Genomic DNA, 17,005 nt, shown 5'->3' with positions numbered 1-17,005 from the left:
GACGTTCACCTGGTGTTGTAAGACATAGTACTGTGCTCATCACAGTCCAACACCGGCATCTCCAAATCATGGCTATCTCAAAACTAAGACAATGTGAATGCTTTTTGGATAGTGTATATCGCAAATATATTGTAGATGGTTGAATAAATACTAGAAACTAAGAGGGAACAAGTCAAGACCAGCATGGAGAGAAATAATCCTCACTCACCCGGCAGTCAGGAATGTTGGCTGTCTCCCAAGCACTAGATGCGGGGTCGCTTACCGAGCATTGCCAATTTAACCTTGTGGCGATCAAATGAGGACTCTCAAGTCGCGAACTTGCTTTGTGACTCGAAAGACGTCCGCGGGTGCAATTCAAATAACCATAGTTTCAAACTCCACCTACCTTCCATTGAACTCAGGCTTCTTCTTTATTGTTAACAATGACTTGCCATTGTGGGTTTGATGGCAGACCCGATTTTTTGCATTAAGATGGGGAAAGTGATTGAGGAGTATGTGGAAATGAAACAAAATGGGAACGTCTCGCCGTCCGTGGTTTGGAAGGTATGGAAGGCGGGAGTGAGGGGAGGTCATTTCATTCAAGACAAAGGTAGTTAGCGAGGCGCGGGAGGAAGGGCAGCGTTGATCGGGGCGATGTTGGAGGGGAATGGAATATATCTGACGCACACGGAAGAGGGACATGTAGTGAGGAGGAAGGAGTTGCCGGTGAGTTTGATCTTCTATCGAAAGGGAGGGCGGTTCAGCAATGGAGGCCCGCAAGGGATTGGCTATGAATATGGTGAGAAAGCCATTGGATTGCTGGCGGGTCATTTCCATCGGCAGGCAGCAGCGAGGGAGGTGGGAGGGAGTATTTCTGCATCTGAATGTGAACCGGTTCGTGGATTCAGAAGAATGTTCAGAATATTTTTGTGACATTTGGGCACTTTGGATCTGAAGCGAGGGGAGTATCGAACTGATATTTGATAATAAATGTAAAATCCTCTCTTTAGTTGATGCGGAGTGGAAATGTTAACTCCGTTTCTCTCTCCACTGATGATGCCAGACCGGCTGCGTTTTCCCTGAAGTTTCTGTTTTTGTGAGTTGAAATGTAATGGATTTGCTTTAACCCAGATGTTTCTGGACCCTGAGGATAATTCCTGCATTTTCAGAATCCAGCACTAACTCCAGTTTGTATTGTGATTTCTGTCGGTGCATTATCGCCCTGTCAACAAATACAGAAAGAAAATGCACAGAGTCCAACAGCTAATTGCGAATTTAAATCAAATCAAATGACATTTCCTAATTCAAGAAAGTGGTGCTATGAACGCTTTCCTATAGCAACCTTAACAAAGCTATTGGCTCATCTCGGGTTTGGATTTCGTCAGGTTCTGAATGAAAGAATACTTATTATGAACAAAATAATGTTCAGAATTGAATGATGTGTTTCTGCCTACTCCTACCGAATAAAAAAATACCTTTCGCGTCAAATGACACCAAAGCAGCTTTTGAGCACGTGTAGTCGTGGCCGAGTGGTTAAGGCGCTGGACTAGAAATCCATTGGGGTCTGCCCGCTCAGCTTCGAACCCTGCCGACTACGTATGTTCTTTTTCGCATTCAGGTTCAGGTTTCACCATGTTCTTTGGAACGAATGGTGTCTGATGCGAAATGGTATGCCACACTTTGCAAAAAGACGAGTTGTTTTTCCCAACAGAGTGCGCTCTATTTGAAAAGTCGGGACACAGTTCAACATGTGTTAAAATTCAGTGATTGGAAAAGTACACAGCGCTATCTGGATAAGAATTTTACAATGGAACATATGCTATTACTTAGTGAACGGAGATGTACATTCAGCTTTCTGATGAAGACTTAGGCCACGGGCAAGCGTTGTTGACCAGGGAGGGGAGAAGTAAAATGCCTGAATCATGCGAGCAACAATTCCAATTTTCGATTTTGTCCAGGGATTGGCTATGGTGAATGCAGAAAAGCTAGTGTTTCGAAACATTCCTGTTGGACGTTAACCTGGTGTTGTAAGACATCGTACTGTGCTCACCACAGTCCAACACCGGCATCTCTAAATCATGGCTATCTCCAAACTAAGACAATGCGAATGCTTTTTGGATAGTGTATATCGCAAATTGATTGTAGATGGTTGAATAAATACTAGAAACTAAGAGGGAACAAGTCAAGACCAGCATGGAGAGAAATAATCGTCACTCACCCGTCAGTCAGGAATGTTGGCTGTCTCCCAAGCACTCGATCCGGGGTCGCTTACCGAGCATTGCCAATTTAACCTTGTGGCGATCAAATGAGGACTCTCAAGTCGCGAACTTGCTTTGTGACTGTAAAGACGTCCGCGGTTGCAATTCAAATAACCATAGTTTCAAACTCCATCTACCCTCCATTGCACTCAGGTTTCTTCTATATTGTTAACAATTACTTGCCATTGTGGGTTTGATGGCCGACCCGATTTTTTGCATTAAGAGGAGAAAGTGATTGAGGAGTATGCGGAAATGAACCAAAATGGGAACGTCTCGCCGTCCGTGGTTTGGACGTTGTGGAAGGCGGTCGTGAGGGGGGAGGTCATATCATTCAAGACAAAGGTGGTTAGCGAGGCGCGTTAGGAAGGGCAGCGTGGATCGGGGAAATGTTGGCGGGCGTGGAATATATCTGACGCACACGGAAGCGGGACATGGAGTGAGGAGGAAGGAGTTGCAGGTGAAGTTTGATCTTCTATCGAAAGGGAGGGCGGTTCAGCAATGGAGGCCCGCAAGGGATTGGCTATGAGTATGGTGAGCAAGCCATTGGATTGCTGACGGGTCATTTCCATCGGCAGGCAGCAGCGAGGGAGGTGGGAGGGAGTATTTCTGCATCTGAATGTGTACTGGTTCGTGGATTTAGAAGAATGTTGCGAATATTTTTGTGGCATTTGGGCACTTTAGATCTGAAGCGAGGGGAGTATCGAACTTATATTTGATAATAAATGTAAAATCCTCCCTTTAGTTGATGCGGAGTGGAAACGTTAACTCCGTTTCTCTCTCCACTGATGATGCCAGACCGGCTGAGTTTTCCCTGAAGTTTCTGTTTTTATGTGTTGAAATTTAATGGGTTTGCTTTAACCCATATGTTTCTGGACCCTGAGGATAATTCCTGCATTTTCAGAATCCAGCAGTAACTCCAGTTTGTATTGTGATTTCTGTCGATGCATTATCGCCCTGTCAACAAATACAGAAAGAAAATGCACAGAGTCCAACAGCAAATTGCGAATTTAAATCAAATCAAATGACATTTCCTAATTCAACAAAGTGGTGCTATCAAAGCTTTCCTATAGCAACCTTAACAAAGCTATTGGCTCATCTCGGGTTTGGATTTCGTCAGGTTCTGAATGAAGAATATTTATTGTGAACTCAATAATGTTCAGAATTGTATTATGTGTGTCTGCCTGCTCCGAACGAATAAAAAAATACCTTCCGCGTCAAATCACCGAAGCAGCTTTTGCTCTCATGTAGTCGTGGCCGAGTGGTTAAGGCGATGGACTAGAAATCCATTGGGGTCTACCCGCGCAGGTTCGAACCCTGCCGATTACGTATGTTCTTTTTCTCATTCAGGTTCAAGTTTCACCACGTTCTTTGGAACGAATGGTGTCTGATGCGAAATGGTAGCCCACACTTTACAAAAAGACGAGTTGTTTTTCCCAACAGAGTGCGCTCTATTTGAAAAGTCGGGACACAGTTCAACATGTGTTATTATTCAGTGATTGGAAAAGTTCACAACGCTTTCTGGATAAGAATTATACAATGGAACATATGCCATTAATTAGTGAACGGAGATGTACAGACAGCTTGCTGATGAAGAGTTAGGCCATGGGCAAGCGTTATTGACTAGGGAGGGGAGAAGTAAAAGCCTGAATCATGCGAGCAACAATTCCAATTTTCAATTTTGTCCAGGGATTGGCGATGGTGAATGCAGAAAAGCTAGTGTTTCGAAACAAACCTGTTGGACGTTGACCTGGTGTTGTAAGACATCGTACTGTGCTCACCACAGTCCAACACCGGCATCTCTAAATCATGGCTATCTCCAAACTAAGACAATGTGAATGCTTTTTGGATAGTGTATATCGCAAATTGATTGTAGATGGTTGAATAAATACTAGAAACTAAGAGGGATCAAGTCAAGACCAGCATGGAGAGAAATAATCCTCACTCACCCGTCAGGCAGGAATGTGGGCTGTCTCCCAAGCACTAGATCCGGGGTCGCTTACCGAGCATTGCCAATTTAACCTTGTGGCGATCAAATGAGGACTCTCAAGTCGCGAACTTGCTTTGTGACTGTAAAGACGTCCGCGGTTGCAATTCAAATAACCATAGTTTCAAACTCCATCTACCCTCCATTGCACTCAGGTTTCTTCTTTATTGTTAACAATTACTTGCCATTGTGGGTTTGATGGCAGACACGATTTTTTGCATTAAGAGGAGAAAGTGATTGAGGAGTATGTGGAAATGAACCAAAATGGGAACGATTCGCCGTCCGTGGTTTGGAAGGTCTGGAAGGCGGGAGTGAGGGGAGGTCATTTCATTCAAGACAAAGGTAGGTAGCGAGGCGCGGGAGGGAGGGCAGCGTTGATCGGGGAGATGTTGGCGGGCGATGGAATATATCTGATGCACACGGAAGAGGGACATGTCGTGAGGAGGAAGGAGTTGCCGGTGAAGTTTGATCTTCTATCGGAAGAGAGGGCGGTTCAGCAATGGAGGCCCGCAAGGGATTGGCTATGAATATGGTGAGAAAGCCATTGGATTGCTGGCGGGTCATTTCCATCGGCAGGCAACAGCGAGGGAGGTGGGACGGAGTATTTCTGCATCTGAATGTGAACTGGTTCGTGGATTCAGAAGAATGTTCAGAATATTTTTGTGACATTTGGGCATTTTGGATCTGAAGCGAGGGGAGTATCGAACTGATATTTGATAATACATGTAAAATCCTCTCTTTAGTTGATGCGGAGTGGAAATGTTAACTCCGTTTGTCTCTCCACTGATGATGCCAGACCGGCTGAGTTTTCCCTGAAGTTTCTGTTTTTGTGTGTTGAAATTTAATGGACTTGCTTTAACCCAGATGTTTCTGGACCCTGAGGATAATTCCTGCATTTTCAGAATCCAGCACTAACTCCAGTTTGTATTTTGATTTCTGTCGGTGCATTATCGCCCTGTCAACAAATACAGAAAGAAAATGCACAGAGCCCAACAGCAAATTGCGAATTTAAATCAAATCAAATGACATTTCCTCATTCAACAAAGTGGTGCTATCAAAATTTTCCTATAGCAACCATAACAAAGCTATTGGTTCATCTCGGGTTTGGATTTCGTCAGGTTCTGAATGAAAGAATATTTATTGTGAACTCAATAATGTTCAGAATTGAATGATGTGTTTCTGCCTACTCCTGCCGAATAAAAAAATACCTTCCGCGTCAAATGACACCGAAGCAGCGTTTGAGCTCGTGTAGTCGTGGCCGAGTGGTTAAGGCGATGGACTAGAAATCCATTGGGGACTCCCCGCGCAGGTTCGAACCCTGCCGACTGCGTATGTTCTTTTTCGCATTCAGGTTCAAGTTTCACCACGTTCTTTGGAACGAATGGTGTCTGATGCGAAATGGTATCCCACACTTTGCAAAAAGACGAGTTATTTTTCCCAACAGAGTGCGCTCTATTTGAAAAGTCGGGACACGGTTCAACATGTGTTATTATTCAGTGATTGGAAAAGTACACAGCGCTTTCTGGATAAGAATTTTTCAATGGAACATACGCTATTAATTAGTGAACGGAGATGTACATTCAGCTTGCTGATGAAGACTTCGGCCATGGGCAAGCGTTATTGACCAGGGACGGGAGAAGTAAAATGTCTGAATCATGCGCGCAACAATTCCAATTTTCGCTTTTGTCCAGGGATTGGCTATGGTGAATGCAGAAAAGCTAGTGTTTCGAAACATACCTGTTGGACGTTAACCTGGTGTTGTAAGACATCGTACTGTGCTCACCACAGTCCAACACCGGCATCTCTAAATCATGGCTGTCTCCAAACTAAGACAATGTGAATGCTTTTTGGATAGTGTATATCGCAAATTGATTGTAGATGGTTGAATAAATACTAGAAATTAAGAGGGAACAAGTCAAGACCATCATGGAGAGAAATAATCCGCACTCACCTGTCAGTCAGGAATATTGGCTGTCTCCCAAGCGCTGGATCCGGGTTCTGTTACCGAGCATTGCCAATTTAACCTCAGGGCGATCAAATGAGAACTCTCAAGTCGCGAACGTTGCTTTGTGACTCTAAAGACGTCCGTGGGTGCAATTCAAATAACCATAGTTTCAAACTCCACCTACCTTCCATTGAACTCAGGCTTCTTCTTTATTGTTCACAATGACTTGCCATTGTGGGTTTGACGGCAGACCCGATTTTTTGTATTAAGATGGGGAAAGTGATTGAGGAGTATGTGGAAATGAACCAAAATGGGAACGTCTCGCCGTCCGTGGTTTGGAAGGTATGGAAGGCGGGAGTGAGGGGAGGTCATTTCATTCAAGGCAAAGGTAGGTAGCGAGGCGCGGGAGGGAGGGCAGCGTTGATCGGGGAGATGTTGGCGTGCGATGGAATATATCTGATGCACACGGAAGAGGGACATGTCGTGAGGAGGAAGGAGTTGCCGGTGAAGTTTGATCTGCTATCGAAAGGGAGGGCGGTTCAGTAATGGAGGCCCGCAAGGGATTGGCTATGAATATGGTGAGAAAGCCATTGGATTGCTGGCGGGTCATTTCCATCGGCAGGCAGCAGCGAGGGAGGTGGGAGGGAGTATTTCTGCATCTGAATGTGAACTGGTTCGTGGATTTAGAAGAATGTTCAGAATATTTTTGAGACATTTGGGAATTTTGGATCTGAAGCGAGGGGAGTATCGAACTGATATTTGATAATAAATGTAAAATCCTTCCTTTAGTTGATGCGGAGTGGAATCGTTAACTCCGTTTCTCTCTCCACTGATGATGCCAGACCGGCTGAGTTTTCCCTGAAGTTTCTGTTTTTGTGTGTTGAAATTTAATGGATTTGCTTTAACCCATATGTTTCTGGACCCTGAGGATAATTCCTGCATTTTCAGAATCCAGCACTAACTCCAGTTTGTATTGTGATTTCTGTCGGTGCATTATCGTCCTGTCAACAAATACGGAAAGAAAATGCACAGAGTCCAACAGCAAATTGCGAATTTAAATCAAATCAAATGGCATTTCCTAATTCAACAAAGCGGTGCTATCAAAACTTTCCTATAGCAACCTTAACAAAGCTATTGGCTCATCTCGGGTTTGGATTTCGTCAGGTTCTGAATGAAAGAATATTTATTATGAACACAATAACGTTCAGAATTGTATTATGTGTGACTGCCTGCTCCTACCGAATAAAAAAATACCTTCCGCGTCAAATCACCGAAGCAGCTTCGGCGCTCATGTAGCCGTGGCCGAGTGGTTAAGGCGATCGACGAGAAATCCATTGGGGTCTCCCCGCGCGTGTTCGAACTCTGTCGATTACGTATGTTCTTTTTCTCATTGAGGTTCAAGTTTCACCACGTTCTTTGGAACGAATGGTGTCTGATGCGAAATGGTAGCCCGCACTTTGCAAAAAGACGAGTTGTTTTTCCCAACAGAGTGCGCTCTATTTGAAAAGTCGGGACACAGTTCAACATGTGTTATTATTCAGTGATTGGAAAAGTACACAGCGCTATCTGGATAAGAATTTTACAATGGAACATACGCTATTAATTAGTGAACGGAGATGTACATTCAGCTTGCTGGTGAAGACTTAGGCCATGGGCAAGCGTTGTTGACCAGGGAGGGGAGAAGTAAAATGCCTGAATCATGCGAGCAACAATTCCAATTTTCGATTTTGTCCAGGGATTGGCTATGGTGAATGCAGAAAAGCTAGTGTTTCGAAACATACCTGTTGGACGTTAACCTGGTGTTGTAAGACATCGAACTGTGCCCACCACAGTCCAACACCGGCATCTCTAAATCATGGCTATCTCCAAACTAAGACAATGCGAATGCTTTTTGGATAGTGTATATCGCAAATTGATTGTAGATGGTTGAATAAATACTAGAAACTAAGAGGGATCAAGTCAAGACCAGCATGGAGAGAAATAATCCTCACTCACCCGTCAGTCAGGAATGTTGGCTGTCTCCCAAGCACTAGATCCGGGGTCGCTTACCTAGCATTGCCAATTTAGCCTTGTGGCGATCAAATGAGGACTCTCAAGTCGCGAACTTGCTTTGTGACTGTAAAGACGTCCGCGGGTGCAATTCAAATAACCATAGTTTCAAACTCCATCTACCCTCCATTGCACTCGGGTTTCTTCTTAATTGTTAACAATTACTTGCCATTGTGGGTTTGATGGCCGACCCGATTTTTTGCATTAAGAGGAGAAAGTGATTGAGGAGTATGTGGAAATGAACCAAAATGGGAACGTCTCGCCGTCCGTGGTTTGGAAGTTATGGAAGGCGGTAGTGAGGGTGGAGGTCATATCATTCAAGACAAAGGTGGTTAGCGAGGCGCGTTAGGAAGGGCAGCGTGGATCGGGGAAATGTTGGCGGGCGATGGAATATATCTGATGCACACGGAAGCGGGACATGTAGTGAGGAGGAAGGAGTTGCAGGTGAAGTTTGATCTTCTATCGAAAGGGAGGGCGGTTCAGCAATGGAGGCCCGCAAGGGATTGGCTATGAGTATGGTGAGCAAGCCATTGGATTGCTGACGGGTCATTTCCATCGGCAGGCAGCAGCGAGGGAGGTGGGAGGGAGTATTTCTGCATCTGAATGTGAACTGGTTCGTGGATTTAGAAGAATGTTGAGAATACTTTTGTGACATTTGGGCATTTTGGATCTGAAGCGAGGGGAGTATCGAACTGATATTTGATAATAAATGTAAAATCCTCTCTTTAGTTCACGCGGAGTGGAACCGTTAACTCCGTTTCTCTCTCCACTGATGATGCCAGACCGGCTGAGTTTTCCCTGAGGTTTCTGTTTTTATGTGTTGAAATGTAATGGGTTTGCTTTAACCCAGATGTTTCTGGTCCCTGAGGTTAGTTCCTGCATTTTCAGAATCCAGCACTTACTCCAGTTTGAATTGAGATTTCTGTCGGTGCATTATCGCCCTGTCAACAAATACAGAAAGAAAATGCACAAAGTCCAACAGCAAATTGCGAATTTAAATCAAATCAAATGACATTTCCTAATTCAACAAAGTGGTGCTATCAAAACTTTCCTATAGCAACCTTAACAAAGCTATTGGCTCATCTCGGGTTTGGATTTCGTCAGGTTCTGAATGAAGAATATTTATTATGAACTCAATTATATTCAGAATTGTGTTCTATGTGTCTGCCTGCGACTACCGAATAAAAAAATATCTTCCGCGTCAAATCACCGAGGCAGCTTTCGCGCTCGCGTAGTCGTGGCCGAGTGGTGATGGCGATGAACTAGAAATTCAGTGGGGTCGCTCCGCGAAGGTTCGAACCCTGCCGACTACGTATGTTCTTTTTCTCATTCAGGTTGAATGTTCACCACGTTCTTTGGAACGGATGGTGTCTCTTGGGAAATGATATCCCACATTTTGCAAAAAGACGAGTTGTTTTTCCCAACAGAGTGCGCTCTATTTGAAAAGTCGGGACACGGTTCAACATGTGTTATTATTCAGTGATTGGAAAAGTACACAGCGCTTTCTGGATAAGAATTTTACAATGGAACATATGCTATGAATTAGTGAACGGAGATGTGCATTCAGCTTGCTGATGAAGACTTAGGCAAGCGTTATTGACCAGGGAGGGGAGAAGTAAAATGCCTGAATCATGCGAGCAACAATTCCAATTTTCGATTTTGTCCAGGGATTGGCTATGGTGAATGCAGAAAAGCTAGTGTTTCGAAATATACCTGTTGGACGTTAACCTGTTGTTGTAAGACATCTTACTGTGCTCACCACAGTCCAACACCGGCATCTCCAAATCATGGCTAGCTCCAAACTAAGACAATGTGAATGCTTTTTGGATTGTGTATATCGCAAATTGATTGTAGATGGTTGAATAAATAGTAGAAACCATGAGGGAACAATCATGGAGAGAAATAATCCTCACTCACCCGTCAGTCAGGAATATTGGCTGTCTCCCAAGCACGATATCTGGGTTCGCTTACCGAGCATTGCCAATTTAACCTGATGGCGATCAAATGAGGACTCTCAAGTCGCGAACGTTGCTTTTTCACTCTAAAGACGTCGGCGGGTGCAATTCAAATAACCATAGTTTCAAACTCCATCTACCTTCCATTGAACTCAGGTTTCTTCTTTATTGTTAACAATTACTTGCCATTGTGAGTTTGATAGCAGACCCGATTTTTTGCATTAAGAGGACAAAGTGATTGAGGAGTATGTGGAAATGAACCAAAATGGGAACGTCTCGCCGTCCGTGGGTTGGAAGGTATGGAAGGCGGTAGTGAGGGGGGAGGTCATTTCATTCAAGACAAAGGTGGTTAGCGAGGCACGTTAGGAAGGGCAGCGTGTATCGGGGAGATGTTGGCGGGCGATGGGATATATCTGATGCACACGGAAGCGGGACATGTAGTGAGGAGGAAGGTGTTGCCGGTGAAGTTTGATCTTCTATCGAAAGGGAGGGCGGTCAGCAATGGCTCTCCTTGGTCTAACCTATTTGTTATCTCTTCAAAGAACTCTAACAGGTTTGTCAGGCACGACCTCCCCTTACTAAATCCATGCTGACTTGTCCTAATCCGACCCTGCACTTCCAAGAATTTAGAAATCTCATCCTTAACAATGGATTCTAGAATCTTGCCAACAACCGAGGTTCGGCTAATTGGCTTATAATTTTCCATCTTTTTCCTTGTTCCCTTCTTGAACAGGGGGGTTACAACAGCGATTTTCCAATCCTCTGGGACTTTCCCAGACTCCAGTGACTTTTGAAAGATCATAACGAACGCCTCCACTATTTCTTCAGCTATCTCCTTTAGAACTCTAGGATGTAGCCCATCTGGGCCCGGAGATTTATCAATTTTTAGACCTTTTAGTTTCTCTCGCACTTTCTCCTTTGTGATGGCTACCATATTCAACTCTGTCCCCTGACTCTCCGGAATTGTTGGGATATTACTCATGTCTTCTACTGTGAAGACTGACGCAAAGTACTTATTTAGTTCCTCAGCTATTTCCTTGTCTCCCATCACAAAATTACCAGCGTCATTTTGGAGCGGCCCAATGTCAACTTTTGCCTCCCGTTTGTTTTTAATGTATTTAAAGAAACTTTTACTATCATTCCTAATGTTACTGGCTAGCCTACCTTCATATTTGATCCTCTCTTTCCTTATTTCTCTCTTTGTTATCCTCTGTTTGTTTTTGTAGCCTCCCCAATCTTCTGACTTCCCACTACTCTTTGCCACATTATAGGCTTTCTCTTTTGCTTTGATGCATTCCCTAACTTCCTTTGTCAGCCATGGCTGCCTAATCCCCCCTCTGATATCCTTTATTTTCTTTGGGGTGAACCTCTGTACTGTGTCCTCAATTACTCCCAGGAACTCCTGCCATTGCTGTTCTACTGTCTTTCCCACTAGGCTCTGCTCCCAGTCGATTTTCGTCAGTTCCTCCCTCATGCCCCTGTAGTTACCTTTATTTAACTGTAACACCTTTACATCTGATTCTACCTTCTTTCTTTCAAATTGGAGATTGAATTCGACCATATTATGATCACTGCCTCCTAAGTGCTCCCTTACTTTAAGATCTTTAATCATGTCTGGCTCATTACATAACACTAAGTCCAGAAGTGCTTGTTCCCTCGTGGGCTCCATCACAAGCTGTTCCAAAAAGCCCACCTGTAAACATTCAATTACGGCACAGGGACAGGGCAGTTGAAACAGATGGCTCACCATCACCTTATCAAGGACTATATGTAATGGATAATGCATTTTGTTCTCACCAGGGATGCTCACACACATGTTTGAATGAGAAAGCAAGTCTGTTCAGTGCATCCCAAACCTCTCAGGAACCCTCTCCTGCTGTCCTTTTCCAGTCTGAATTGAAAGAGTCCCATAACCTTGTCACTTACACCCTGACATGCACAACAAGGCTGCCCTGTTTTTCAGTGAGTTTAATGTCGAGAGCATATCCAGATGAAATGCAAACGTGAACAAAATTCATAGAAAGAATTGTGGATGATGGTGGAAAATTGAAAGTTTATGTTATCTGAAGTTAATCGCTTCGCACATCCTTTAAGGACTAATGCGAACTATCCCTCTATTCCAAAATTGTGTGCGGAGCAATTCTCTCTGTTGGGGCTCCTTGTAACGTCCGTTTCCAATAGATTTTGGATTGAGAAAAAGTGAAAAGAGAAAGCATTTACTTAGCAGTCACGTGGACAATTACTTGTTCCCAGCAGGTCCGCATGAAGTGCACGCTCCGCCTTGAGGGTTTTGTTTTTCATGTCTCATTCATGGCAATGAGCAACACGTTAGGAATCCATTGTGCAGCATTTTCAAAAGACTTAAGGAGCAGGATGTTTTTTCTCTAATCAGAACTGACTGATAAGGAAGCATAAAAATGTGCATGCTGTGTGGATTAGCCATGCTGAAAAAATCCCCTTCTGTTCAAAGGTCTGCAGGTTAGAGGGGGTATGGGGTGGAATTTCGGCGAGGGTGGGGGTGCGGCCTAGGTCTGATGCTCTTTCTGAGGACAGGTGTAAACTCGATGGGCCAAATGGCCTCCTTCTGCACCCACGGGATTCTATAGAAATTTGCTTCTGCTTTGCTGCATTTTCCGGTGGAGCTGTTGGGAAGCGGGTTATTAGTTGGCGGAGAGAACTGTTGTTTGTTTGAATGCAATCACTGGAAGGGAGGCTGGTGTGATTTGTTGCACTGGCGGGAATGAATTTGCCTGAAACATTGCAGCGAACGAGAGACATGAACACAGTTGAGACCGAGTTCATTGAATACCCCCGTCCACAAGTTTGGAAATGTTCCGCAAAGATCTGTGTGAAAGATGTGATGGTATATAAATCGCACAGAAATGTTAAAAGAAGGACTACTTATCAGAACAAGAGGTGGACATTTTCTCAGTGGCAAGTAAAAACGACAGTATTAAGGATCGCCATTCCAAACTGTCCAGCAACATGACCGCACATACGATGCGTACGCTTGAGACCAGCACGTGGATCAAACCAGCGACCGTACGTTCTTCATACCACGTACTAACCACCTGAGTTAACCAGATATCAGAGCTGGGTACGTTCTCCTGCCGCCCAGAGGTTTCTGAATATTTCCATCTTCACAAAGTGGCCCAACAGCTTCTACATATTCTGCCCAAAGCACATCTCAAGCTCCAAAATCCTCATCTGATATGTAAGCAATTTTTATGTTTCTGCTCAATTCATGGGATGGTCACAATCCCAGAGCTTTACAGCTCAGACAGAGGCCCCAGTGTCACATTGTTTCTGTGCTCGTGGGGACGGTTCACAGAACCAGGATAAATCGCTCAATCCCAATTGTCTTTTGAAGGATGGCTTAATTTACAGAGTAAAGGCACTTCGGACATTGAAATCTAAATAGTGCCGAAATGTAACCATACCCTGAGTCTGATCCAATTAAAGTGCGTGGAACTGAATTGCCAAATAGAATGTGAGGATGCTTAATTATTTTTAAATCTCATCAAATTGGAAGCAGTATTTGGAAATTGACTGATATGCAGAAGATTTTGGAGCTGCAAATACAGTACATAGGGGGCTGGTTTAGCACACTGTGCTAAATAGCTGGCTTTTAAAGCAGACCAAGGCAGGCCAGGAGCACGGTTCAATTCCCGTACCAGCCTCCCCGAACAGGCGCCGGAATGTGGCGACTAGGGGCTTTTCACAGTACCTTCATTTGAAGCCTACTTGTGACAATAAGCGATTTTCATTTTCCATTTTCATTTCACATATGGCAAAGGCACGAACAGTTAATTGGACAACAATATTCAGTACGCTGGCTTCACAGTTCAGAACCCACACTGAGTTAGAATCCAGAAGCGGGACTACAATACGAAAACAGGGAAGATATGCTGAACCTTTCTGAATGGCTGACCAGAGCCCAGCTGGAGTATTCTCACCCATTCCGGACACCACACTTGAGGAATGATGACAAGGTGCCAGAGGTAATGAAGCCGATATTTACTGGACTAGTACCAGAGATGCGGGACGGCAGTTGTGTGGCAAGAGCAAACAGCTGAATTGTTCTCCTTGCAGAGGAAGTTAGGAGCTGCTTGAATTGACCTGTTCAAAATGCTGAAACATGCTGAAGTCAATGAGAATAAAGTGTTTCTATTGAGAGTTACAGTTACAGCAACCAGAGAATAGAAAATTGACAAAATAATTAGAGGGGGAAATTTGACCTGGAATTCACCGCCTGAAAGGTTGGAGGAAGCAAATTCAATCATATTATCAGAATGGATTTCAAGTATTTCCGTGATGTTGGGAAGCTAAATATTTCTGGGGCAAGGATAGGGGGAAGTAAGAGGACCGACACTTCTGTGTTTTCTCATTCTATCGTTTATTGACTGTCAGAATCCTGTTGATAACCGCAAAGCTCCGCATTAATCCTCATGTTTGAGGTATGAAACAGTTACTGAACTGAACTCAATGTTTAATCATTCTTGATTCCTTCCCACTCGGCGCACAGTCCAGCTGTGATCTCACAAAGACACCCGAGATTGGAGTTTCGGCCATCAGCTCTCACTTCACGCAGTGTACAAATCCGGAATCGGGCGGACTTAAGGACAGCACATTTCCTGGGAGACCGAGTCCTCACTGACAGTCAGAGAGCAGGAGAGTCAGGAACAAAGCAACTGCGACACTCCGCTCCGTTCACCCGTCTCAGTGCCAGGAATGACTGATACTAATTTTCTTTAAAACCGAAAATGCCCTGTAGGGATTGATCCCAAATGGACCTTCTCAAGGTAAACACTCTCAGTCTTTTGTTCAAATTGAGATTCAGTTTAGTTTGTAATATAAAAATGTCGACATTGAAGTTCCAGATATGACAACAATCCTAGTGTTAGACGATTAAAATTGACACTGTAAGTATTTCACCCCAATATCTCTGAGGAAACAGCCTAATATTAGTCAGAACGTTTAGACAGACTGAGTGCATTATCAGAACAAAATAATGGGGAACTTTCTCTGTCCCATCTATCATTTATCCGCGCCCCTGCCTCACCTTAGCTGTTGAAACCCTCCTCCAATGTCTTTGCTAATTTTAGACTTATCTAATGTAAAGTTCCCCTCTCCCTTTATCACATTAAAAAATCTTCCTTGAAACCCGCTTCTTCGAAAATGTTTTATTTTTCTACCGACCTAACATCGCCCTTTGTGGCTATCTGGTGAAACACTTTATGAATCACCTGCATTGGTTTTCTCCCATTAAGTTGCGAACAAAATGCAACATGTTAAAATCATAGAATCACAGCACGGTTAGCTCCCAGAAGTAGCCTGTTGTGTGTGCACCCGCTCCAACTCTCCAGAAGAACAATTAACCCCTGCCTCATCTCCCACTTCCACCATCATTTTCCTCTTTATTTCCTCTTCAGCTAATGATCAAATTCTCTTTTGAAAGTCATGATTGAAGCTGCCTCCACCACTCAGGCAGTGTATTCCAGATTCAAATCTGCACAGAAAGGTTTCTCCCCATGTCAACTTTACTTCTTTTGTTAATCATCTTCTGTTCGCAATCCTCTCACAGATTCTCCCTATCAACTCTGTCCAGACCTATCATGATGTATAAAACCTCGATCAAATCTGCACTCAATCTTCTCTTCTGTCAAGAGACCAGCTCCAGATTCCCAAATGTATCTTTGTAGTTGTCATTCCTCATTCACGGAACTACTCTTTTGAATATTTTCTGCACACTCTGCAATGCCTCCACGCCCTCCCTGAAGCGTGGTGTCCAGAACTGAATGCAGTTACAGCGCAAGGTAAAACTGAATGTTCCAGAAAGTTTTGTCAAAATTTGCATTGTAGTGTGTTATTTCCCGGTAGACTATGTTCTATTTGAAAAGGTGCCACACAATTATTATTCAGTGATTGGAGAGGTACACATAGCTATGAGCAATCTCTTCAAACTTGGAAAAAGTGAATGATTGTTGATATTGTGCATCGCTAATTTATTGTAGATGGTTGAATAAATACTAGAAATTAAGAGGGGGCTAGTCAAGACCAGCATCTAGAGAAATATTCCACACTCGCCCGCCAGTCGTTAATGTTGGCTGTTTCCCAAGCATCCGGGCTCGATTCCTGAACATTATTTCTGTAACCTTAACTGACCTGAATGCCGATCAAATGAAGAAGCAGAAGTCGCGAACGTTGATTTGTGACTCTGAAGACATCCACGGGTGCAATTCAAATAACCATACTTTCAAACTGCATCTGTTTCCCATTGAACTCAGGTTTGTTCTTTATTGTTAATAATGACTTGCCATTGTGGGTTTGATGGCAGACCCGATTTTCTCATTAAGTATGTGGAGTTTAACCAATATTTGGGAGGCATTGAAAGCGGGAGTGAAGGGGAAAGGGGACGGGCAGCACGGTAGCAGAGTGGTGGGCGCAGTTGCTTCACAGTTCCAGCGTTCCAGATTCGATTCCTCTCTGGGTCACTGTCTGTGTGGAGTTTGCGCTTTCTCCTTGTGTCTGCATGGCTTTATTCCGGGTGCTCCGGTTTCCTCGCACAATCCAACGATTGGCCATGCGAAATCGCCCTTAGTGTCAGCGCCATCGGGAGGTGGGAGTAGGCATTTTTGCATCTGAATGTGAACCGGTTCGTGGATTTAAAAGAATGTTCAGGATATTTTTGAAACATTTGAAATTTCAGTTCTGAAGGGAGGGGAGCATCGAGCTCAAATTTGAAAATAAAAGTAAAATCCTCTGTTTAGTTCACGCGGAATGGAAACGTTAACTCCGTTTCACTCTCCACTGATGCAACCAGACCCGCTGAGGT

At 44.0% G+C, this 17,005-nt stretch overlaps 4 non-coding genes across 4 annotated transcripts; all 4 read left to right on the top strand.

The window, feature by feature from the left end:
• Nucleotides 1-1,494: 1,494 nt before the first annotated feature.
• On the top strand, nt 1,495-1,576 carry trnas-aga (transfer RNA serine (anticodon AGA)). The gene has a single exon. It is a non-coding gene; the product is annotated as a tRNA-Ser (tRNA).
• Nucleotides 1,577-3,481: 1,905 nt separating this feature from the next.
• Nucleotides 3,482-3,563, top strand: trnas-aga (transfer RNA serine (anticodon AGA)). Its single transcript has one exon. It is a non-coding gene; the product is annotated as a tRNA-Ser (tRNA).
• A 1,906-nt stretch (nt 3,564-5,469) lies between these two features.
• Nucleotides 5,470-5,551, top strand: trnas-aga (transfer RNA serine (anticodon AGA)). Its single transcript has one exon. It is a non-coding gene; the product is annotated as a tRNA-Ser (tRNA).
• A 3,895-nt stretch (nt 5,552-9,446) lies between these two features.
• On the top strand, nt 9,447-9,528 carry trnas-aga (transfer RNA serine (anticodon AGA)). The gene has a single exon. It is a non-coding gene; the product is annotated as a tRNA-Ser (tRNA).
• Nucleotides 9,529-17,005: the final 7,477 nt, after the last annotated feature.

This window comes from Scyliorhinus torazame, unplaced genomic scaffold (assembly GCF_047496885.1).
Source record: "Scyliorhinus torazame isolate Kashiwa2021f unplaced genomic scaffold, sScyTor2.1 scaffold_522, whole genome shotgun sequence".
Taxonomy (NCBI): domain Eukaryota; kingdom Metazoa; phylum Chordata; class Chondrichthyes; order Carcharhiniformes; family Scyliorhinidae; genus Scyliorhinus; species Scyliorhinus torazame.
This window is presented reverse-complemented; position numbering and strand designations above follow the sequence as displayed.